The sequence below is a fragment of the Solea senegalensis genome, linkage group LG1, assembly GCF_019176455.1.
Source record: "Solea senegalensis isolate Sse05_10M linkage group LG1, IFAPA_SoseM_1, whole genome shotgun sequence".
NCBI classification, from domain to species: Eukaryota; Metazoa; Chordata; class Actinopteri; order Pleuronectiformes; family Soleidae; genus Solea; species Solea senegalensis.
In genome coordinates, this window is record NC_058021.1 from 6,351,379 (window position 1) to 6,377,165 (window position 25,787).

At 43.0% G+C, this 25,787-nt stretch overlaps 1 long non-coding RNA gene across 1 annotated transcript in view; it reads right to left on the minus strand.

Annotated features, from left to right (window-relative positions):
* The window catches only part of LOC122774080, a 50,583-nt gene extending 27,315 nt beyond the window's left edge, over positions 1 to 23,268 (minus strand). The window contains exon 1 of the long non-coding RNA XR_006360961.1: positions 22,974 to 23,268. This is a non-coding gene — a long non-coding RNA (uncharacterized LOC122774080). The remainder of the gene's footprint in view (positions 1 to 22,973) is intronic.
* Between the last annotated feature and the right edge of the window lie 2,519 nt (positions 23,269 to 25,787).

Here is a 25,787-nt window from a genome sequence, read left to right on the forward strand (position 1 = left end):
AGGCAGCAGAGAAGAGAGGATGAGGAGAGGGGAGCAAGAGGATGGAGGATGAAGGAGAAGAAGCATTCATGGCAGATAGACAGAGTGACACTGGAAAAGATGAAAAGTGAAAGCGAGGCAGAAATCGGTGAAGGCAGGCAACGGAAATGGAGCCAGTGTGGGTGGAGAAACGAAAAATAATGGCACTGAAGAAAAAGTGAGCAGAGAGGTGGAGGTTCCCGGAATGAACAAGTGTGGGAGGAGTGGGAAAGACACAAAACACCAAATGTAACGCAAAAAAAAAAAAAAAAAGGAGAGAAAAGAGCAACAGCAGAGCTGCATTTGGAAGTACTGAGTCCGAACTCACGAGTAGAAAGAGAGCTGTGTTCTGAATGCGCTCCGGATGAGAGTGAAAGAGACAAGGAGATAAACTGTCAAGAGAAGCCAGTGAATGTGGAGTGACAGAGAGGGAGCATGTATGCATTTAGCTGTTAGTCTTGCATGTTCACAAGGCCCGAGTGCAGCTATATCCAGCGAGAGAGTGAGGCAAAAGAGGGGAAAAAGTGAGTGAGCGAGATGGTGGCGGTGATTGGTGGATGCTATCTGGGCACAGGGAGATGTGTGTGACACAATCTTAAATTGGAAATCGCTGTTTCAATCTCGCCTCACTCTGTGGCTACCCCGCTCCACTGATAACAAGAGCAGCCTAATTCTATTAAAAATATCTTGTGAGTGTCGAGACGAAGACAGTGGGCAAGGAGGAGGAGGAGGAGGAGGAGGAGGAGGGTAAGTGACAGTAAAAGACAGAGGCCAAACGAGGAAGACAGAAAAAGCAGAAGGCTGACTGACTGCCTGGCGAAACCAACCCAAGAGATAACACTAAGCCTTAAAGCACTTACACAGGGAGAAAGTTTTGTCCGTCCTCGGCCGTATCTCTGTGCCACATCTGCCCATCATCTCTCCCAACCTCTCCATCTCTTTAAATCAGCCTCCACCAGCTATCTAACTACCCATCTGTCTATTTATCTTTCTAACCATCTGCCAGCTCTTATCACTCCCTACAGGTTAGTGTTCTCACTAAGGACAGCAGCTCTCTCCTTCTCTCCCTCACTCTTTTATCAACTTAGCCTCCACTCCATCTCTCTCTACTCTGGTTTTTTTTGGCTCTTAAAATCCATTCTTCTCAATTCCTTTTTGGATTCCAGGTTAGCTATCCTTCTGGCAGCCAGTAGTAGCTCTTTCATCTCGCTCTTCAACCTCCTTGACTAAGCGGAGTGCATAGAAAAGTGCTCCATTTCCCAGAAATGTCAGAAGAAATAATTAAGTGGTCAGCTAATCACCGTTGAGCAACTGGATCAATCTGATTTTAAGTCGAGGGCTGCAAGGGAATAATTTGTGGTTTAACTTGTCCTCTGTCGTTTTTTTTTGTTTTTTTTAGTGTTGTCTGGGCCTCTGAAGCAGTCGGCCAGCTGAGAACGCAGAACAGTAACGCAAAGGATTTGATGAAAATGGGAACAAACTCGAGCCAAGGAACACTCGTGCAGAGCATAATCTTGATCTACTGTGCTCAGACCATTTTTAATTTGTGCAGTTCTTTCTTGGGCTGAGGAGAAACTAAAAACAGTGGGAAGAAAGAAAGCCAGCAGCAGAACGCCGGAATGTCAAGAGGGCCAGAGTGTGTACATAAGGTCAGACTTTAATAAAAATGTAAACAGCGATGACTGCAGCGGCCAAGCAATAAAATGTCAAGCTAATGAATTAATCAGACAGTCATTAGTTTCTATCTGCTGAGGTCTGAGCTGGCCACTTTTTCTCCTCCTCTCTTCCTTAACGGACAGAGAGAACGGAGCATGCAGGGAGTGGATGCTCATTCAGCTGTGAAAGAGCCTGTGTGTGTGTGTGTGTGTGTGTGTGTGTGTCAACTGCCTCTTTGCACGACTTTATGCTGAACTGCAGATACTCGGCCTGCACACGGGTGCATGTGCTCGCTCCCATTAAGCTGTAGCCTGTGCCGATGATTGCCTGTCATATTAACTCCATCCGAAGGCCTAAATTTCAGGAGGGGAGTTTACAAAGACAGAGTCAAGAAAGCAACAGGAGGCGGGGAGGGAGGAAGGGAGGAGAAGAGAGAGACAAACGAATTAGGCGAACAGTTGGGAGACAGTCAAAGCTGAGAGATAAGACACTTGGATTAGCCAAGGGAGAGCCACGAGTGAGAGATGAAGAGGTCAAGATAAGGAGGGAGGCAGTTGTGTAATCTGAGGCTTTAAAATGAGTTGGCTACGGCTGTGGTCAGAGAGGCTCTGAATTGAGATTATGATGGAGGGATTGTGGGAGAAATAGGTAGCAAGACACTAATAATGACAAAGATAAAGAGGTCTGCTTATTAATCCGTACACCGGATGAAACCTAATCCCTCCTTTAAAATGTCACTTCATTTTTTTGAGCAGAACAAACCATCCATACGACATGAACTCACAGGAATATATAAATAGAAAACTTTCTCCTAGGCAGTTTTCCCCGTAGCTGCCTTTCTCAGAAAACAAAATCGTTGCAACCTGTGATACTTTCCTTGATAAACAACACAGCAGCAAACACAGGCCATTTCAGAGATGTATGCAAATTGAAATGAAATGAGGTCTACAGTCTACAGAAACAAACAAGAGAGAATGATTCATTTAAATTGCTGGATAGCCACAAAGACAATTATTTAAAGAAGAAAGCAGCCACTTAACACTGATCATTTGAGGTCTGACCAATACAGGTCGCTTTAGCCAGAGCTTTCACAACAATCAATACACTAATAACTACGGATATGGAATTGAGTGAAGCCACATAAACAAGGGTAATATTTAGCAGGACAGAGGTTAACCACAGTTTAAAACCAAACCTCCACACGCTGCCTGGTGTGGAGGAAGTTGACTTCAAATCTGCACTTTGTTTTGGTCCAATTAATATTTACTGTTTCCTTCCAGTTCTTCCAGATTTTATCCAGTGTTGTGAAATGCAATTCTAATCAGACATCTTACAGATGCACGTCGCTCTTGATTTTAATAGTCTGGATTATGCATAATGCATTTTTGTATTGCCTTAATCCAAACAAGGTAGTACTCAGGATTGATTATGGAGTATTCCAATCTTAGTTGCATTATGTCGTCCTAATGCATAATATAATCAAATTGCATTGCACTGGCGTTGGCTGAGCAGTCGATATATTGTAGAAATGAGTCATAATCAGACTATGCTCTGTAACACATAAACGAGTGGAGTATTCTTTTAGAAACTCTTAATATCAAAATCTTGTTCAATAAGGTAACTAGTTTAATCCTTGGTGTCCATGTTTACGTAGTCATTAACTGCTAACAGTTTAACCAAGCTGTACCTGTAATCCCATGTGACAAGCAATGAAATTAGGAAGATACGGGGTCAATTTCTTAGATTATCTGGCAAAATCCATTGTCACGGGCCTGACTGATGACATAGCACATTATATTCCACACTTGGAGAACATAAAAGTGGATGTTCTGGTCATAGTGTAGTTCTTGCAACACTTTAAAGTGTCTCTGGTGTCGGCGCTGTGAGACGGAGTGTGAAGCTGAACGCAGAGCAGTGGCTGATAGAATCAAGTCATGCTGACCTGCTTTCCATTTCCATCACTGTCTATAATTTCATCACAGTTAGTTCTGTAGTTTGGTCAGTTTGAGACGAGCCTGGGTTATAAAGTTTACAGCCTTGACACACTGTTGCTGCTTCACTGCTCTGTTTACTGTGAATCAGCGGAAAACAATGAAGCCATTGTGATTTTTATGAGTTGACTCGAGGTCTTCTCGACGGATGCATCAACTTTTAGAGGCCTTGGAAAAACTTCTATTAAATCCATCCATTAAGTCCAAACCATCCTAGCAACGATCATCCACTGATCAGCTAAAACATTAAAAACTAAGTGGTTTTGGCAGATTGGAGTTCATGACGGCAGGAGCGCTCCTCTGCAGCTTTGCTGTGTTTTACTTTGGGTTTGCATTTTAAAAACAGGACAATCTGTTTGAAGCCACACATCAAATATGACAATAAAACCCATGTGGGGAAAAAAAAATGTACGGATTTAGAGCACTAAAAAGTTGAAGTGCTTTTACTTTTAAATGGGAACAGGGCATATTGTGTTTGTGACATATTCGAAAGATATCGAGATTAAAAACCTGCCGTTAAGCAAACAATATCCGAGCACTGAAATGGCAATGCAGCAGTTTACTCGCTCAAATCAAAAAACAGATTGATTTCCAGTGTCACATGACTTACAGTGCACTCGCACAGTCAAAGAAGTTGAAACCAATCTTTGCCTCGCCAACATTTTGTGGACACGTCTGTGTTTTCAGTCTTACCGATTTGCATACCTGTTTGCAGCTGTCTTGCTTAACTGGGCTGCAAACTGTCTGTGTGCCGTGTGGAAATGTCACCAGGTGACATGCTGTAGTATCTAAACATAATATATTATACTGAAAACACAGTGAGAGCTGTGTGAAAGTGATAGATTTAATCGGCATTGTGGGAACTCTTTTGACAATGATTTGAATCCAACAGACACTGAACTTATCAATTTGCATGTGCAAAATAAGCTACATCTAAATGGCCCCTGACAGAAAGAACAGTCATGTTACAAATGTTAAACTGTACAGTACTGTGCAAAAGATTATATATAATTATAATTATGATACAGTATAATCACTTCACGATCACTTTATTGGAACCAGAATCTTTTCACCACATTGTGAAAAGCCGACGTGAACAACAAAATGGACTTTCACTGGATCACAAGATCTATTCCAACATCTAAAAAAAACAAACCTGAGTAAATAGTAAAGAGCTTCCAGAGCAGACCATGAAAAGTGAGAATGATTGGCATTTGTCATCTTTCTGGTTATCTCCATACCTGAAAATAACTGGTCAATACAGCCAATCAAGGGCCTTAAAGATTTATCTTAAGCCGCGCTCCGTGCTTTACGGGCTGTCATTCGCGACACATCTTATCCCAACAGGAGACAGCTATTCACTTTCTGCTTTCAACGGACCTTGGAAAGTAAAACTCTCCCTGTCGTCCACTCAGAAGGATTCTGACAAGAGGCAAAGGTGTGTTTGGAGGGGCTGCGAGTGCCGAGATCCGAGCTGACAATCAAGGGAGAAAAGGTGGGGAGCTGGCGGGTGTGCGGTTGAGAGGCCTGGCCGCGCAGGCGGCGCTCGGGAAGTCATCAAGCAGCAGTTGGTTAAGGGCGTCTCTTGTTCTAAGGCACTTAAAGGAACCATGATGATATGACACCATCAAAAAGGCCTGAGCTGATGAATGTGACTTTTGGCTCTGGTTATAGATAGTCCCATTTTGTTTGACACGGGCCACCTTTTTTCCCACTGGCAGCGCACTGAATGGAGGCTTGGCATTTGAAAGGAAGCCGAGAGATTTGCTGGCGGATTAAACCTTTCATTAGGGAAAGTGAGAAGTTAATTGCGGCAACAGCTGCATCTCTCATGTTTACAGGACTGACGGTTTATACGCCATCTCTTTTAACGCAAAAAAAAAAACCAATTATCGATAAATGCGGGGCAATCATGCAATGATGAATGGAGCTCAAATTGGGCTTTCTTCGCATCTCCGCGCTGTATGTTCAGATGCAAACGGCCGTGTTGGCTGGCAGCACGCAGTCTTTTCCAGAGCTGAATTGTCACACAACAAAGATGAAACACTTGACTCTTTGAGATGAAGAGTTCCCACAGAGAGTGATCAAAGATGATCCGGAGTCGAGATTTCTGGCTGATGAGGAGAGAGCACATGGAGGCAGGAAAAGAAGGTGAAAAGGGCCGGAACTCACTTGCACAGACAGATGGGGAAGAGGAATTGGGTGTGTTGATACACTGTGAAACAACAACTTCAACAGAAGACAGAGAGATTGCCAGGAAAAATAAAAAAGTCAAATTATTTCAGTAATTGAGAAACTGAGACAATGTGGCTGTCAATATTACTTTGAAATGAGACTCTGAGGATAAACATGCAGGCATTCTTCTTTCTAAAATAAGATATTTCAGGGTAAACCATTCAAATCGTCAATTGCAAGTGACCAAAATGAGATCTGTGTGTTCAGACACGCCAACCCGTCTCTATGTGCTTTTGTGTTTCATTAATGTTTGAAGAGTCACATCATGGTGCAGAACTTGAGTTTTTCTTGTGCAATTTTCCTCGTCTAAGTCACAGTCGGCCTCACTGTGCAGCAAGAGGTGCAGCACCTCCAGCACCTGTTTTGACCTCATGTGTGAGTCACTTTACGGGTCATGAAAAAGACTATTTGGAGCAGCTCGAGCATTCAATGTGTCATGTATCTGTAGATATCTGATGAGAATCGTATTTCAAAGCAGAAAATGTAATGCAATGCCATTAGAGAACATGGGACAGGCATGGTGTGGTCGAAAGGAGAAGACAGAAAGAAAAGAGTAACAAAATCACTGAAAACAAGGGCAGCGGGGAGTTTGACAGTGAGACGGGATGAAGGGGGACAAATAATACAAGGAGAGTGGCGGTAGAGAGGGAAGAAAAAGGAACTGAGGCGCTGAAGGCAGGGTAACATTCGCTGTTAGAGCCGATCAATTTCCCGTCCCCTCAATAATAGATGTGACTAGCACGGTGGGCTGTTATCTGTCAGGCTTGACCGACCGAAATACAATCCCCACTGGGAGCCAAAGCACCTACACACAAACACACGCACACAAATAAGTATGCGAGATTACACTCGATCAAAACAACACGTTTCACACACACACACTCCGAGTACAACTTCCAAACTAATCTTGAGGCACATGATGGCAGAGGAAACAGAAATAGATTTAAACAGAAAGTGGAAACTGTTAATGTTCACTGAGGCCTTGGTGTCATCTCCATGGTCATGCACTGATGCACCGATGTCACAGATGCTCTCATTCATCCGGGGAGCGTGTTGCCCGTGACACACGCAGACATAAAGCAGCTCCCACCTCTGCCTCTTTTCTCACGCCCTTGTGATGCGTCCTTTCAAGTCTCATGCACCATCTTTCATGGCACTCAGTGACATGTCACACACACACACACACACACACACATTTCAAAGGCCACGTTGCACTGGCACTTGTGCTTTTTAAGGCTAGAAAGAGCATATTGGTATCACCACACACAATAGCGGCAGGTACCTGGAACAGCTGGGAGCATGTGGGAGAAACCTCAGCATGACAGAGCACAACAGAAGCTCTCATTCCATTCATATCTGTCATGACCTCATCATGTTGCTTTGCCCTGATGTGACACACAAGAACACACAGAACTCACAGCCTTCTTACTGAGGACACTAATGCATAATAATGCATTCCCTAGCTCCTTACCCCAACATTAATTATCACAGCTAAATACCCAACTGTAAAGGGTAACTTTTCTTTTTTCCTTTTATTATAGAGTGTTGTCGATGACGTACAGTCCAAACATTAAACATGGCAATGGATCGCTAGATTGTGTTTGGTTCCCAAAACCCCGTTCTTTCTAATAAACAAGAAATAAATACTTGCAAGACGTGCGGAGGGGGGTTACTCTGGAGCTTCAGTGGTTTGTGTTTTCACCGACATTCGCTGTGAGCTGCTGTCTCCCCATCAGCAGCAGCAGCTGCTGCGTGTATATGAAGCCTGCTCTGGTCACAGACAGCTGTGATGTGACTTTTTTTTTATTGTTTTGCATCATGCTTGATGTGCATGGGAGCGCGCGTCGTAATTTGCATCCGAATTATGTGCAAAGACCTTAAGCCTTAACATAAACCCAATTCTAACCCTATTCTGCCATATTTAGTGTATACAAATGATTTACCTTTTTTTTTCCCCCAATATCTGACTCAGTCATTATGGCCAGTATCATACCAATATTGAGTATTGCATCTACCATCGAATGTCATCTGTATTGAACTGGAACTTAAAAAAAAAGAGAGTGAATGTAGCCCAATCAAAGCTCTTTGCACCGCAGTTTTTGCCAATCGTCCATTCGCAGCCATTAGCATATTAAGACAGTGTGTCTTTTTCTGTCACACATCTTTCACATGGATTCACAAGCTGAGCCTCTCGGTTAGAAAATGACCTGCTCGACCTACAGATTGGAGTGTAATTAGTTCAAGTGCATTTCTTTGTCTCTTTATCACAAGCAGATGTGTGCAGACACGCACAGAGACAGGGTAAAACAGAAACACATGGAATATGCAAGTGTGTACTTTGTTGGGACAAACACAAGCGTGACACACTCAAAACACATCATCAGAGCTGCAATGCTCAAAATACACTGCGAGATATACTTTGGCAGAGAACACTAAAAGTAGGCGTTCACCAACATTTGCATTGCCCTATCAAGAATGACAAATCTGAATCTGGAGAAGGCTCAGACATAAATAACCAAAGAACATTTTGTGGGAGTCAGCTGAACATCGGGAGTGTAGTCATCATCACATGGACAGAAGACACACAAGAGCATCACCAACCGCCACCGGCAACAGGTTAGCAAGACATCTCAGTCCTCAAATGCAAGATAACATGGCAATTACTTTGTCTGGATAATCCTGATTTATTTACCTGAAGATACGGTGAAGCAGCTGCAGGAACAGCCTGTTCATGTGAAGATATGGTGGACGTTTTACTTGCTGCAGGCTTTTAAAATATGTACGATACACAGTTTTAAACAGAGGGAAGCCGGAGGAGGACGTGAGGTGTGATGTTGTCCACGTACCTTCATCTACAGCCTACATTTTTGAGGGCTTGACTTTCCAACGACGTACCACAACAAGCAAATATTTTACACAAAAAAGCCTGAAAATGTACTTTTGCATTGGAGTCTATGAAGCACCACCATCAAAGTGTCGCTCCTCTGTAGGAGCTTACACTTGTTATGACGGGTTAGACGGCATCCAAAGGGGCAGGTATTGGGATTTGGGAGCTTCGTTTGATTTTAAACCAGACCATGACTTTCCTCAGAGTGTACTTTTAAAGTATTCAAGCTAAGAGACGTCTGCGAACAAAGAAAATCAAGTCTGATATGCGTAGTCGTAGCTGCTGCTTTTTCCAGCATCAGCTGCTATGCCAACTGTCTACTTGTCAGTCAAGAAGAAACATTGTTAAGTTCAACATCAAACATGGTTCTTTGCCAACAACCGTCTCCTTTGCTGGAGACGGGAGTAAAAGTCAGCGTGATGATGACGGTGGTGGTCGCTTGCCAAGAGCTCTAGCCTTCATTCAATTTGCAAGACAAGATTAGAATACACTTTGTTTGCCGCAATAATTCCTCATCCTCTCACAAGCAGCAGGTACAGAGTGGTAATACATGATGGGACTGGACACTTCTAGCTGGTTCTCTGCAACACAATGCAATATTTTCTACTTTATAATAGTGTTTCTCAAAGTGGGGGGGGGGCAAACCTAGTGGGTCATAGGACTGGACAATACCATTTATACATTTACACTTTGATATTGCATTCAACAGCTCAGCCGGGGTTTTAACCACAAGACGCTGCCTCCATTGAATCTCCTGCCAGCTCCAGCCTGTAACAAAGATCTGGTCCACGTCCTCACAGAAAACATGGACCAGAGACAAATCCACTGAAAGCACAGAGGACGAGAATCAGGGACACTAAATATATATTTCTAAAGCACAAACATAAGCGGTCGAAATACACACGAGAAATGAGACAAGTGCCTTTACTGTGACTAGTGAGAATTTTAATTTAAGCAAATCATTTAATAACGACCTAAAAACTGAAGCTGGAAATACAGTTATCAACTTATTTGTTCAACTGTCTTTGTTAAGCAGGACAGAAAAAAACTTAATTTACAGTACAGTGCCTACATGTTGAAATTTTACATATTCTATGTAAAATACCAATATAGGTGTCTATAATTCATCAACAGGACAAATGTCAAGATAATACATATCTGGCCGAGCATGTTAAGTAAACCTGAGAGGATTTTTAGCTGTTACAAATTAATGAAAGAGTGAGATCCTGACAGCTCAGTTGCAGAGCTTTTTTTGATCCATGTTATGAACGCAACTATAGCTGTCAGTGTACAAACAGGGTGTGCTTGTTCTCACCAAACTGATTCTCCAATCTGCTGGAAGTGCTGCTTGCCACAACATCCTAAAGACGTGGTCTGTGTTTGATAAAAGTCGGGAGTCTGAGGCCGAGAACATGACAACACTGACTCTGTGTGAAGCATCAGAGAAACTTGCTCTAAGTGACGACACCTGTGTGGGTGCACAATGTGAGGGGAGGGCCTCGAGTGCAGAGGTGAAGCAATAGAATCTTGAGTTTTTGAATTACATACAGTTTAATATTTTTACATTTTTACAAACTCTAATGAGGGCATTGTAATTCCAGCCCTGCCTCTGATGTACGTGTCAATAATGCATTGCATTAGCAACCAGCCTGAGATTTTCTTGCCTTTTATCTAGTGTATGCTCAGACACACTCCAGTAAACTTATGACCGTGGGCAGGAATAAGTTGGCATGACAAATGAATCGCTGCTGATTTTGTACTTTGATTAAATACTTTGTTATTTCATAATGGGATTTGTTATGCATACAGTACCTTAACAGTGTTGTTGTTGTTGTTGTCCGTGATGCATTTTGCACGGAACATCGTGTTTTAAGGCTCTACACAAAGCCTAATTAGAACAATAATAATTAATGTCATGGAAAAAATAATTAATCATAAATTCATTTATAGAGGTTGGGGGGGTTTTTTTTAACGTGATTTTTTCTTCTTACATTTTCAACTCCTCTTTCATGTCCACTTTTCAAAGCAACATTACTCAGGCTTTCATTAATAATGTTGAAGTATGCATACAAATAGCTGGAATTATTATACAGATACAATATGATGGGGAGTTTTCAAGGCTTTTCTAGGCCAAGACGTAAAAAAAGAAAACTGCTTACCAAGAATCCAGCATGACTCCCCAGTGAGCAGCTCGTATGTTTGGAGCAGCCCTGCACATTCAGAAGGAGTGAGCGCAAAAAAATAATAATAAAAAATAGTCCACTTAAAGCGAGACAAGTGACAGGGCCGTAGAAAACAAAACAACCTTTCTCCCTAACATCATGTTCAATGTAACTGCATCCCAACGCATGCTCTGTCAAGCTCAAAACATGACTCCGGCATCGTAGCGCTGCAAAGTCCCTGCCGTGTAGGCCAAGCCAAAACAAATGTAATGTCAATGCAATAATGAACGAGCTTTGTGTTTGAGTGCGACCATGATAATTAGTCTCAAGACGGTATGTTAGTAGAAAGAAGGCTCATAAAATATAGAGGCCATTTGGCGTGTGCTCAAGAACAAATCTGTATTCTGAGAGCATGGGTTGTTACACTAATGTTCTGCACAGTTTAAATCTGGCAGAGGCATACTTAGAAAACTTAAGTTTGGAGAAAAGATGCTGACGGTTCCAGGGAGCAGGCAAGAAACTTAACTGAGTCAGCACACGTACATAAATGCACAGCCTCCCTCAGACACACATGGCATACATGCCTAGATGCTCCATGTCCTACTCACTTCTTTTTTTTTTTTACTCTGAATTTTCCCTCTCCTCTGGAGACCGTGCTCATCACCATTCAAGGAGCCCAACCAAATTGGGGTCAGCGCTGAACGGTACAGCGACTCAAGGTCAGAGAGATGATGATAATGATGTTTATGAAGTCTAAATCCACAAAATAAGATTTCCTCTGTGTCCCTTCTGCCTACCTGCCAAACAAGTCTGCGTTGTGGAAAAAAAAAAACCCAAAGAGAAGTTTGCTTGAGGATGCAAAGAAATCCCCGGCAGCTGGGTCCCCAAGAAAACACTGCAGCATAAATACAAGGCAGAGTAAAGATCTTTGCTGCTCACTGGGTGGTCCAGAAGCTCCTGGTGAGCTCTTTGGTTGAAAATGCTAGCTTTTTGCTCAGATTGTTACGCGGTGTGTTTCCACAGTTTCAGTTCAAACAACCGCATCCCCTGCCATGACACCCCCCTCCAAGAAATGGCACTGTGGCCATCTCCTGAGGAACGAGCAGAGAAATAACTTTGAACTTCTTTGAACGTCAAGGCTGTTTTTACCCTCTTGCATAATTTATGCTACACAAATAAAAAGACATGTCAAATGAGACTTTTTTTTTTTTTTTTATGAATGCTTAAAAAACACAGCAGCACAGTTTAGGCATGGATTTGCCCGTCCCAGTTGAAGTGTACGTTAATAGCAATCAAACAAACAAGACATTTTGTAAGCACACACAGCTGGGTTGCCACAAACGCACAGTGTACTGTGGCTGAGCTGTAGATCAATGTAGATAATGTAGATATAGAGGGGAAACGATGCACACACACACACACATCACCAGGGAATTAGATAAAAAATGCTTTGGAAAAGCAGCCGTGTGCATCGCAGCATGTCTGGAGCTGACCATGCCCACACACACACTACATACATTCACACACTCAAGAACAACCTCAACCCCAAAGTGCTGCTACACACCCAATTACAATTAATTTCTTTTCAGTGTGCTCCTCGCGGGCCAGGGTATCGATGATTCATTTTCTATTTTATCAAAGAAACAGGAGTGCTATTAAAAAGAGATCAGTCAGCCACCAGGCATGAGGAGGCTGCTTCTAATTGGCCATTCATCAAAAAGCCTCCTCAAGTAGATCACAGTGCTGGAATATCACACATGACAACTGAATTGCACTGCAGTAATTACACTACTGATGAACCTCGTGCACTGTAGTGTGCCCCCTGTGATGACAGGGAGGGTGGGAGACGCGGTGATGCACGTACACCTTGACATACCCCATTCCCATTTGACCGGTAGAAATGTGTTTCATCTGCATTCAGTCCTCGGGTCAAATGACTGCGCTGTACTTCGCTGTGGGCGACCGGACTTGCTTGAGTTGAGCTGAAACTCTTATTTAACGACGTCACAAATCAAAAAAGGGGTGGAAAAAGATACCACAGCTCAGAGAAACGACTGGTGGTGATGGTGTTAACCACCTTTTAGCATGTTCACGCGCATTCAAAAATCCCAGTGACAGCCACTGTGTTTCCATCACCCTGATGTTGTAGCGGTACAATGACAACGAACATCGAACGTGACACATCGGACCACAAAGGAGGACATCCAACAGCTCATATTTCTCTGCATGAGAATAGACTGCGGACGTTTTTATGTCGCCCAATCGAGGGAATGGTACAGGGAAATGGAGCACTTGGAGACAGTTATTTTGTTACTAGGGATGCACCGATTCCGATTTCTGGTTATTCATGGAGTTTGACCTGCCGATACCGATTTTGCGCCGATTCTGTATAGAAATACAACCAAACTTTCAGTTATGTAATGTCTGTTGGAACAGGTTAGCAGGTAAAATCTTAAAGACTAACAGTCAGAGTCTAGATGTGGTGTTACTGCAATAACAGTAGTGCCACAAGGTGGTGTCGCCTCCTGCTAGGATAAATTTGCCGTGTGGAAATCTCCACTTTTGTCTGTCGACTCTGCCTCTGCTAACTGCTAACCCGTTAGCCTCGCCTCCTGCACCAGCTCATGCTACAACGTGCGCTGCTGTTGCTGCGTGCTGTTGATCATGCGGCGCGCAAGTGCTTTTGACCGGGATAAAATCGGCAAATCTGTCCCCGTTCATGGCCGATCACGTGAAAATCAGCCAATTCCTGTGTCCGGCCGATCAATCGGTGCGTCCCTATTTGTCACTATTCATAATGGAAATGCAAAGAAAAACCTAGCTAACCATTCCACACGGTGGAAACACAGCTAAAGGTGCCCAAGAGATTCAAAACAGGCACATGTAACAGGGTATACAGAGCATCACACCAAACAAAAAAAATCCAGCTATTAATTATTGTAATTTGACACTGTGATGAGCATGAACAAACCTTTAACTTTGCCTCTGGATTTTAGAAACTCTCTTGGAGGTGCTGCTAATTCATCTGCTTAATATTACAAGTCAACCTTCAAAAAGACCCTTCCAACCATTTCACTTCACAGCACGTCCGGTGTGTTTTCACAGACGCAGAGTGCTGGTTTGAAAAGATATTGTAGTCATTGTTTCCCAGTTGTCTTTGTTCAGCTTAGCAGCAGGACACACACACACACACACACACACAGATGAAGGATTCTGAGCTCGAGCTCTCTCCTCTCACCACGTGCGGGGATTCTCCCTTTCATCCATTTCCTGACGCACTCTAACTAGACAGTTTTCGGTCATGTCCCACAATTCTGCTCGCTCTCGAGCTTCCCTCACACACACAAACGTGCACAGACAAGAACAGCTGCACATTTCACTCATTCCCCCCCCCCCATCCATGCTGTTGGATCAGCTGGGGCCGGGTTCATCCCTAAGCTGTTGCCCAGAGGCCAAGAAACAGAGAGCATACCGCTGTTTCTGTCGTCACTGAGTGTCGAAAAGGGTTCAAATGGGCATAAGAATGTGCCACATATAAGCCAGTTTGCATATGCATGCACACACATTGGCTGCATTTATCATCTGTGTTTCCTTTAGGCAGAGGACTGACGAGGAAGGAATCTTCAAAGTAGCGGTGCGAAACCCAGATGGTGTTTGATGTGTGGATAATGATTTAGGTAAGGCTAGGCAACACTTTCTCCACATCCAAGCTCAATAAAAGCCTGGCACTGTTCGGTAGACTTCAGGATAAAAAACACAAAATGAGAGCTTTACATGGCACAGGAAATGCAGCTCTGAAGTCGTGCCTGTTCCTAAAACCAGTCCGTCTGTGCAGCTCCATCTCATACATCAAGCAGCAAGAGCCATATTAGAGGAGGACGCCTCGCGGGAATCAAACTTGTGCGGCGCAGAATCTAGTGCACGTCACAGGAGCTATTGGCTCAGCGCAGCAGTTATCTGTGTGCCTTGACGTCCCCGAGGAGCAGAGGGCAAGACACACTGTCAATGCAGAGCATGCTGAACCCCGTCACTGTCCTGTAGGACCCTCTATTTAGCAAAGGAATAAGCCAATTATCTTCATGAAGTAGACACATTTACAACAGGATTTGTTCAATTCCTACAGGAGCCCCATGTCAGGGGTGGCAGCTTATGCTGTAGGTTTCTTTCTGACATGGTCCCAGACATTCTCTCTCTCTCGCTTTCTCACTCACACACACACACAGTCTGGTTTCCACAGCTTGTTACCATCATGGTACAGTTCAGTTTGAAACACAGTACAGAACGGTAAAGTCCGTGGTCAGGCTTGTGCGCCGACTGTGCCCGATGTCAGTGAGATACATACGTACTGTAGCGTGACCTTGTGCCGGTGCGACGACAGCGAACAATAAAATCAAAGTCAACATAACGGAGGACATCCATCCAGCTTTTTGTCTGTGGCTTTGCCTCAACAAGAGAACGCACTGCGGGCGTTGAAGAGACAATGGTCGCACGGGTTCTGTCCCAATCAGCTGACTGTCGTACCATACCATCACTCTGGTACCCCGAGGGAAGGGTAACCCTAACCTTTACCTCATCTTATCCATATAACATGTCTTAGATGAGGACTTGTCTTGACAGCGCACATAATATGACTGTGTAACAGATGTAGGTCCCTATGAGTAATACCTGGAACACACACACACACACACACATCTGCTGTAAATGTGATACATGCAGCCATGCAGATGCACATTACCACCAGCACAGTCCCACCTCAGGCACACACAGTGCTTTCCACAGGATTAGTGACAGCCTTGATAACTACGAGCCAAAACAGAGAAATGATAAACAACACTTTAAAGAAAAAAAAAATGAGCCCCCGTCTGTGCAAAACACATATTCACAAGCTGTGGTCCTAAAAAATTGTTCATGTCCTGAGTATGACAAATTTTATTCAGAAAACACTGGTTGCAGTCATTTTGGCACATTTGGATACACAACTCTGTTGAACCATAATAAAAAATGTTCCCCCCATTCAACAGCAGCACGCTGCCAGTGTTAAAGTCTCACATGATTACTAATATCAACGTGTTACAAATGATTATCACTCACAACTTACACACTGTGCGAGCATGACAGCACACAACCATCCAGCCTCTTTCCTCATCCTATATAAGAGGTAATGTAACAATGGAGCGGTTGCTCATCCGTCTCCTACGATGGAGCAGTGCAGAGAAGCCACTTTACAGTAAGTTGTCAGTGTGACAGTAAATGTAGTGTATACGCTATGTTCCACAGAGTCACTATGGGATTTTTAGCTTTACAATGTACTGTTGAATTTTAATAATCACTAAATGGTGCGAGTCATATTCTGCATTACAGCGTTTCATTTTCATTTCATTCCAAAGCTGCAAATTAAGACACAAAAGTCAAACATTAATAATCCTATCTACAGTGGTTCTTCAATTTGAAACTTTTTTTGACTTGCATGAATATGAGCCTGCGTCAGTGTCACGGACACTGGAACACCAGCGCTGCTGCTGCTGCTGCTGCTGCTGAAAGCACTTCAAGTGCAAAAACTGTGCAAATGATATGCCCGTACTTTGATCTATTCTTCACCAAAGCCTCTTTCACACTGAAATTAGTGGATATACGCAGGATTTTTAAATTCGGGTGAAGCTACTAAAAGGCAATTAACACTATTTGCATTGCAAGTAGCTGTTCTGCCTTTGCGCCTCACCCGTGCATGAACTGTGATGTCACGGACATGCTGGGGAAAAAAAAGTTTGAGGAAGAAAAAGAAAATGTTGATCACCGCCAACGTTAAAATGCAGTGGTGCAGTTTATTTTTATTTATTCCCAATATGATCGTTTGCTCTCTCGTCATCCTCCTCTTCCTCACATGGACTTCACACACTGTTATAGTGAAATTAGATTAAGATGGAGCAAATGAGTGCAATATTATTAATTTGATGAAATGAATAATATTGATTATTGTTCCAAAAGTAACATTAATTAAAGTATCATTAATGCTAAATGCTATGCTTCATTATGTCACATCTTTGGCAAAAACACAGCAGACAAAGAAGAAATTGGTATGCTTGCCCACATCTTACATTCCCACTGACTCTGATAAAAACCTACGTAATATTTGACCAATTCAATTCAATTCAAAAAACTTTATTGATCCCTAAGGGGAAATTCAACGGATTCAAAACACATTTAAACAGTGGTATTGTACACTCCACCACCATGAACATGCACGTTTGGTGCGAACCCCAGCAAAAAGCACATCACCATACTTCATATATTACATATTTAACTCACATTTTTTTTTAATACTGGATTTGAACATTATAAGATAGATGGCATTTTGAAACCAGCAGCCTCCTCAGTTTTGAGGGTTTTTCCTTAAATGCTAACCCAGGGAATCACGGCACATTTGCTTTCTGCCAGAAGTGTTGTTGCTTGTACGGTCACAGCGCTGTATGTTGTACTGTCTTCTGCCTGAGTGGCAGCTATAGGAGCGTTATGCCGTGTTACAGGTGCAGCTCAGAGGCTGCTCCATTTTGCTTTGCATTTTTTTGTCCCCGGCATTTGTATAAAACCTACAGCCTTACAGAGCGCACAAGGTCAGGAGAAATTACATGCCGGTGGGGTTTAAAAGACATTGATTTAAAAATTAAAGGGTGAAAAATTTGCGAGAATTAGTAACATCTAATGAGAGACTGCAGAGTGCAACAAACAGAGGACTCCTCCACTCACTCCTACCTTTCTCAAGTGCTTCAGGGAACTAAAGTGGCCTTCGCGTACCAGAAAGGATGTGAATCATTCTCTCACAACTCTCTTTGGACACGGTTTTGCAACCAGGTCAGAAAAGGGCCTTTCTGCATGGAGTTTGCTTGTTACAGTCAAAAAACATACAGATTTGGAGGTCTGGCTAATTGGAAACTCTAAATTGACCGCAGGTGAGAGTGGATGGTTGTTTATCTCTATGTGTCCCTGTGATGGACCGGTGCCCTGTCCAGGTTGCACCCTGCCTTTAGCCCTAAGTCAGCTGGGATTGGCACCAGTGACCCGCGACCCTCATGTGGAGGATAAAGCACGAGAAGGTGAGTGAAGTCCATTTTGGCTGCTGTAGAAACATGTCAAAGACAGCTCCCTTTACCATGGAACATTCTTACACTCAGTGGTAATTTCTGTTAATAAACCCTCCACAATGTTACTCACATGGCCTTCATACATTTTCAATTTGTGGACGTCTGAAATTCTTCATTAAAGTGACTTACAGTTAGACATTAACCTACATTTAACAGAGAGTCTCGCCTTTACCGACGTTCCATTTATACTTTAATACGATGCAAAGATTGAAATGCACCGTATCACTAGCCAGCTCTCACTTCCTGGCTCAAGCTCAACTTTCCATCAGAAATAACGAGAAAAATTATTCATTTTATCCCACCATACCACCACTGCAGCCACACACACACACACACACACACACACAACCAATACTCATATAAGGTTTCTTGCTCCTGTCAGTGTCTGACTCTCTTGCCCTCTCCCCTCGTTTCTACACAGTTGGGTATAAATGTACACACACACACACACACACACACACACACACACACACACATTCAGTTCATACCACCTCCTGTCTCTCTGTATAACAATGTCTCCAGTGAAGCGAACTGCAGTACTTTTTTTCGACTAGCGTCTCTCTTCATCGCTCCCATCACCACCGAGCTGGGACTCGCCTCCAACCGTCCGACATACTGCTCAGAAATTCAGTCCACTCCGGCGGCAACGCGGACCTCCTGCTGGCAGCAGATAAAGGATGCACCTCCACACTTTCAACTCTTATCAAAGGGAGAAAATTGAGGAAATTCAGAATAACATGCCCGTGCCACCGCGCTTGCACAATTTTCAGATTGTTTTGCAGACATCAAATGTGCATGACTTTGTGGCTGGCTTCTCTTGATTATGGGACTGTATGTATGCATTCCCACCTGCCTGCATTACCACATGTGCGAGAGTAAACAGTGATGATGGTCTGAGAACAATCAGACCGTGACAGACTCTGCAGCACCATCCCACAGGCAACCAGAGGGGAAAAACACTGCACTGCTAGACATAGCTATTTCCTCTAAATGGCCGCTCCCCTCCCTATCTTACTCCCTTCCTCCCATCACCACCAGGGAGAGAATGACTCCTTGTCTCGGAACAGAACTGCTCAGACTCGGGGTGAACATGCCCTGCTCTGACCCCCTTTTGGGGGAGGCTGGGGCCACAGCACTGTGCTGGAGGACGGCGGGGTAAGGTGTAAAGGATGTCAGAGCTAAATCACACAGTTTTCCAAGAGGCTGCTTGCTGGGAAAGCTTTAGTTTAGCTTTAGTTCCTCATCTTCAAAAGTTGGCAACAGTAAATGTGTCTTCACCTCTTTTGATGAACAGTCACCATCAAAAGGCACTGAGAGTAAGGCATAAAACATCATCCCTCACAACTATCTGGAGTTTAAAGGGAGCATCACCTCGGTGAATGAACCACTGCTCATTAGTCACCTTGATTATGTAATAGGAGGCGATATAGCCGAGGTTCAGTTTGGCACAAAAGTCTGCAGAGTCACATGTTTTTCACTCCCCCTTCAAACGACTGACACCAGTGGAAAAAACACTCTGCTGAAGGTTCTGTACAGCTCAATCCATTTTCCCTGTGCCTGGAAAGCAAGACGAGGGGCGCTCAAGTCAGATCTGAGGCAATGTTAGATCCTGGAAGCTTCTTGTTTCCTTTGAAACAATTGAAAAAGGGAATTCTACCATCACACTATCTCTGTGCACGAGGGCCCAAGGGAATGTTCATGTCTCGATCACTAAGCACTTATTTCCTTGTTCTCCACAAGGATCCCTGGGAGGCCATGTTGTCCGATACATTTCACTGAATTGTCAGCTAATGAATGGTGCACGTCCGTTGACTGCCACACACTGTTGGATGAGAGAGGCCCCATGGGTGTTCATCTCAGGGATTCACCCATTCTCATTAGGAGGGAATCAAAAGAAAAATAGAGACTCACTGATCATTTACCATGATCCCTCTGTGTGTGTGTGCGTTTCCCATGGGGGTAGTTGAATGTGGAGCCTACCAGAGAGGGATGATCGGCATTTTCACAGGCATTGCTAACATTTTCAGGGGCAACTAGAGCTGGAAGTCTAACAGTAATCCATCGTCCTCGCAAAACATTTGGAGGTAAAATGGGCAGAAGAGGCAACAAAGGGACTGGTGGGTGATGATTTTATCCAAGGCCAGCACTCATATCTTTCTTTTTTCTCGTTTGTGCTTCATATCTTTTATTTCCAAGTCTGCCAGTGTTGTTTCATCCCCCCCTTCCCGCTCAGTATCTCCAGATAGATGGTGGGATACTGTCCCATCTGTCCCACAGCCCTTCCTCTGCTGTCATCCATAACACACAGTGATGTCCACTAATGTCCCTCTCTTGTCACAACAACAGAGTCTCGTTTTCCAGCTTCTATTCATCAGGCAGTTTTATCGCTCACATAAGTCAGTGACTCAGTGCGGCCTGTTTCCACACCCCATTTCTCCTCCTCTGTATTTTCTCACCCTCCTCTCGTTTAATTGACTCCTCCTTCTTTAAGGCCACATCCTCACTACTGCATTTTCATTTGGAACCATCTTTTTCAAATGTGGGTCCAGACGAGCAGTAACCTGCACATCTAAAAACACATATCACGTGATCAGGCACAGCGGACATGTGCGTGCCTGTGTAAGCAGGAACTTACTTCTCTTCTCTGCAGTTGTTTGCTTTTTTCAGAAAGTACTACAAACTTTTGTTATCAGATCAACAGCGAGGTGTGGGCTGACCTTTTGGTTAATAGCTGTTAGTCGAGTTATGGCTGATAAGAACCAATCAGGAAGTAAACGTGGGGTAATTGTTTTCAAAGATCTAATTTTCTGCCTGTCCAGACTGAAATGCATCCCCAGAGGTTTTTATTTTTTTCAAATGAAAATGGAGCAAGCAGTGCTATCCAATGTGCCAAAACGCCAAGGTAGTGTGGATGAGCAGAATTTATACATTTTTAAATGAAAATGTAGATGTGGAGTGGATGTGGCCTTACTCTCCTCTCCTACCTAGATGTCTTCAACTACCTCCCTCCCTCCCTCATTTCCATCTCAGCTCCCCTTCTTTAGCTCCCCCTATCCCTCCTTTATCCCCATGAGGACAAAATGCAAGAATGATGCGCTGTAAACAATTACTAATTGAATGTTGAGCTCTGTGTGTGTGTGTGTGTGTGCGCGCACGTGCATGTGTGTATCCAACATCATATTTTCTCCCTTGCAAAAAAAAAAAAGCCTCTGTGCAGCTGGTCCAGAGAAAATTACAGAAAAGTGCTTGTGCAATCAAAGACACTGATATGCACAGGGAAGGAGACGCAGAGGCAAACATGCACAAATACACATAATGTGAAAAATGCACATTGACAAAGACTAATGGAGTCATGGCATACACACACACACACACACACACAGAGAGAGACAGAGCTGATTGTACCCAGGGTGCAAGTCATGTATAATACATGATATCTCCACATATATACACATGTCTCACACTGATCACAGCCATTAGAGCTTAAGGCCCATCATGTGCTGTGTGTCTGTGAGTATGTGAGAGGCATTCATGTAGAGCATTACTATTTATCCATATGCTCAACAAGGCTCTATGGATGTATATATAGATATATACATATATATATATAAACATATGTATATATAAGAGCAGATTTACCACTTGAGAATTGGCCAGTGCAGCTGCAGAGATGACTGTATCAAAAGCTCAGTGTGTGCTCTCTACAACATCATGAAATTATATATAGATGTGGCAGACCCACTTTTCTTGCTCTTACAGAAATATAGTACACAGCAGGCTGCCACAATCGATAGGACCTGAGAAAGCAGGTCATAAATCTAAGCAAATTTATTTCCCAGCAGAGCAATGGCTGCTTATGAGGTCTCACACAAACACCAAACATTATTACGTTTGTGCGCAGCGTTTTTTTTGTTTTTTTTTAAACTAAGCTGTTTGTGCACGGGCACAAAGCGCATCACCCACACTTCTGGATATAAAGCCAAATACTTATTATCACCGACTTATGGGGTCGCGTTATAAATGGACGCAATTAAGCCGGATTTCTGAAGCGACTCGCAGCCGATCAACCTCATTAGAGACGCGCTGAACCGCGGAGAAACTGCGCAGACGGACGCGTTGAGGTACAGTATTTGCCCCGAGGTGTCGTTGCACGGTATGTGACAGTCTGTCCGTCGCTGCCCGGCCCGTTCTCCGGTAACAGCCGCATGCGCTCACACACAGACGGCAGAGCGCACAGCACACGATCCGCTCGCATGCGTAAAATGATTACAATGATCCAATTTGCACCAAAAGTGACAGCCCCGTCTGTCAAACCTCGTAAACACTATGAAACACGGACTACACATCTGCGGGAGTTGATACATGGATCAATTGAGGGAATCGATCAATCTATAACAACAATTACCAGAGCGGATACATTCTCCCCACGCACCACACACGAGCGTGTGTCCGCGCACAACTTCCCTACTCTCTGTGACCAAAGGATTCCAATTACGACAATGAGATAATAATGGAAACTGGCGCCACACAAACCACAGATGATTTTAATGAAGATGTCAGAGAGACTTTTACAAGAACAGGGGAAACCAGTGAAATCCATCCGGGAGCTGTCAAATACGCACAGATTCGTCAAATAACCACAGGCGTCGTTTTACCCCCAAACAATTAAAGCAAGGCACACATTGACATTGACCACGTGCCGTGTTTTCTGTTCAAAACCGGGGAGATGTAACGCATAAATGAAGGAGCAGACAGGCTGAGAGACAGAGAGGGGGAAACTGTGTCTGCTCCCCACTCATTTCTCACTCAGTCAGAGAGAAAAAATCACGCACGGTCACAGTGACGGATTAGTTTAAGGCAAAAAAAAAAATCATGGTGAATTTACCTGTGATTGTCGGCTCTCCGTGTGTTTGTCTCAAGTTTCTTCGTGCGTCGCGTCGCTCGCGCTGACCGTCAGCAGGTCACACAACTGAGTGGAAGAAGGACAAACGCTGCTGCTGCTGCTGCTGCTGTCGTCGTCTGTCTGTGTGTGTGTGTGTGTGTGTGTGTCTGTCTCTCTCTCTCTCTCGCTCTCTCTTCAGTGAGACCGTGACTCCTGAAAATCTCAGTGTGTCCACTTCCTCTCCTCTTCCTCATGTCCACGGGCTTGTCTCTTCATCATCTTCCCTTCATCACGCCGTCACCACTCTGCACACAGGAAGTGATTATAGTTGATATTGTGTTCATCATCACTCATAATCACCACCACCACCTCCTCCACCATCATCATCATCATCGTCATCATCACCATCGTCATCATTAGGGTATTCAAACGTCAAAACTGAATTCTAATTGTACAATAGCCATGTGTTTTTCCACATGTTATATTATTCAGAATGTAGATGATGATGATGGACATTGTGACTGCAGTGTCTTTGTTACAGGCAGATTTTTCTCAGTTACTCAGTTTATAAAAGCGTGAATTCAAGGATGAGTCTAATCCATCTTATATATTTTATTTATATGGCACGTTTAAAACAAATAACAGTTGGCCAAAAGTGCTGAACAAGACAACATATACTATAATAGGGATATTAAAAACAACAACGACGACAATAAACCAGAAGAACATTTAAATACCAAAGGTAATAAAAAATAGATATATTAAGGAATTAAACTTTTGCACAGGGATATTTGAGCAAAAGTATCTTACCAGAAAATGACTTTGGTGGAAGTTGAAGTCCCCTTGTACTGCACTAAATGTCCTAAAGTGTATGACATTTACTGCACTTATATATCAAAAGTAAATTGTCTGATAGAAAATAAACTTAAGTTTTAGAAGAAAAAGTGTTTTTAAAAAAGTGAGGAGCTAAAACTGAGCAAAGGAAACTCAGTGGTAGGGCAAGTTATCTTTCAACTGGAAGGTTGGGGGTTCAATTCCTGGCTCTGCTAGTCTATATGTGTCCTTGAGCAAGACACCAAACCTCATGTTGCAGCATGTGAATGACAAAACTATAGTGTAAAGCAGGTCATCAAGACTAGAAAAGCAAACCAACTCTGCTTCCTCTGATTTTATTTGGTAGAAACGAGTAACTTAGAGAGAATGTAGTGGAGTAAAAGTAAAAGTTGCTAGAAATATAAATAACAAAGTGAAGTACAGATACATGAATTTTGTACTTAAGTATAGTAGCGGAGTATTTGTACTTAGTTACATTACAACACCGTTTTTGCACAATAACAATCGAACTCAAGATGAGAGGCCGGCGCCACGGCTTTCTAGTCCAGATCTTGGGACATTCAGAAGCATCAGGTTGGATGAACTGGATGGAATAAGGAGGCTCAATTAATTAAAGTGGTGCCAGCTAAATATTTTAAAAACAGGCATTCAAATTTTAATTTTGTAGGAAGCCAGTGAAGTGAGAATTGGTGTAATATGCCACACTTTGTTTTCACACTATGAAAACCAACATATGATCTGCGATGCAGTTCAGTAGTTTCTGTACAGTGTAAAAAAAACTAAACTTAATAGTTCCTAATACTTTAAGTAAACACAAATGTGCAATTTCTGCTGCTCGCCACAAAACATTAACAAAAGAGTTTTTGGGAAATGCTGTTGTCTCGTGTGGTTTCCCTCTGCGTTTGTGCTTTATGGGTGCATTAGAGAAATACAGTTCATGTAAGTGCACCATACACAACAGAATATATCATTAGTGTCATTGTTTTTAGATATTTGAACCCCTTAACACCGAGCGCATCGCAGAAGACACATTTGTGCAAGCGCACTTTGCATTACTGTAATTACACGACGGCGTTCTGAAAGCTAAGAAGTTGCACATCAAAGCAAGCATGTTATTACGGTAATGTCACCAGGGAGGAGAGTGACGTGGCCTGTTTTTGGACATTGAGACAAAAACACATGCTATTTTAAATATGTTTTGCAATTGAACACGCAAAATCTGTACAACGACAGTGTATTCTTAATACACTATTTTCACAGTAAACTGTAAATAACCAGATAGCCAGAGATTGAAAGTTATTCTGGGAAAATGGGCAAATACTCACAGGACATTTTCTGGTCCTTTTATAGTTAAAAAAAAGGTCCAGATGAACATTTTGAGGCTTAGTGTAATGTAATGTGATTTATTTTTCAAGACAAGGACAATGCACAATAAAACATTAATCTTGTACAACAAGAGAATATGCTTTGTGCCAGGTTGTAGCAGATTTCCACCTGTGGTCCCTGTAGTGTAAAGTGTTAAGGCAGAAATGCTTCATAAAATATCTTTAAAGATAAATGATTCTTTATGGATGCTTTATGAGCATTAGTCAGCTAAGAAACACACAGGTGGATAAACTTGTTACCTGATAACGCTGACATAACCCTTCTATAAAGTGTGTCCTCCAAATAATAACAGCTATGTCATGTTGTATTTCATTTTTTTCATTATTATCATTATTATTATTATTGTCCTGTTGGATAACAATAAGTGCTGCTTTAGGGATTTGTAAATTTCATTATCACTCCTGTGAGTTTTTGTCCACCAGGATTTATGTACATTTTTTAATTGGCACATCACAGAAAGAGACAAACAAAACGCCTGTGTTAAATTCATGATGAGAAAAGCGCCACATCAATAGCCTTCCAGGATTAATCCATCATTTTCAGCGACAGGAGGGACAGTCTGTACCGGCGAGTGTTTATTCAGTGTCGGCTCCATAA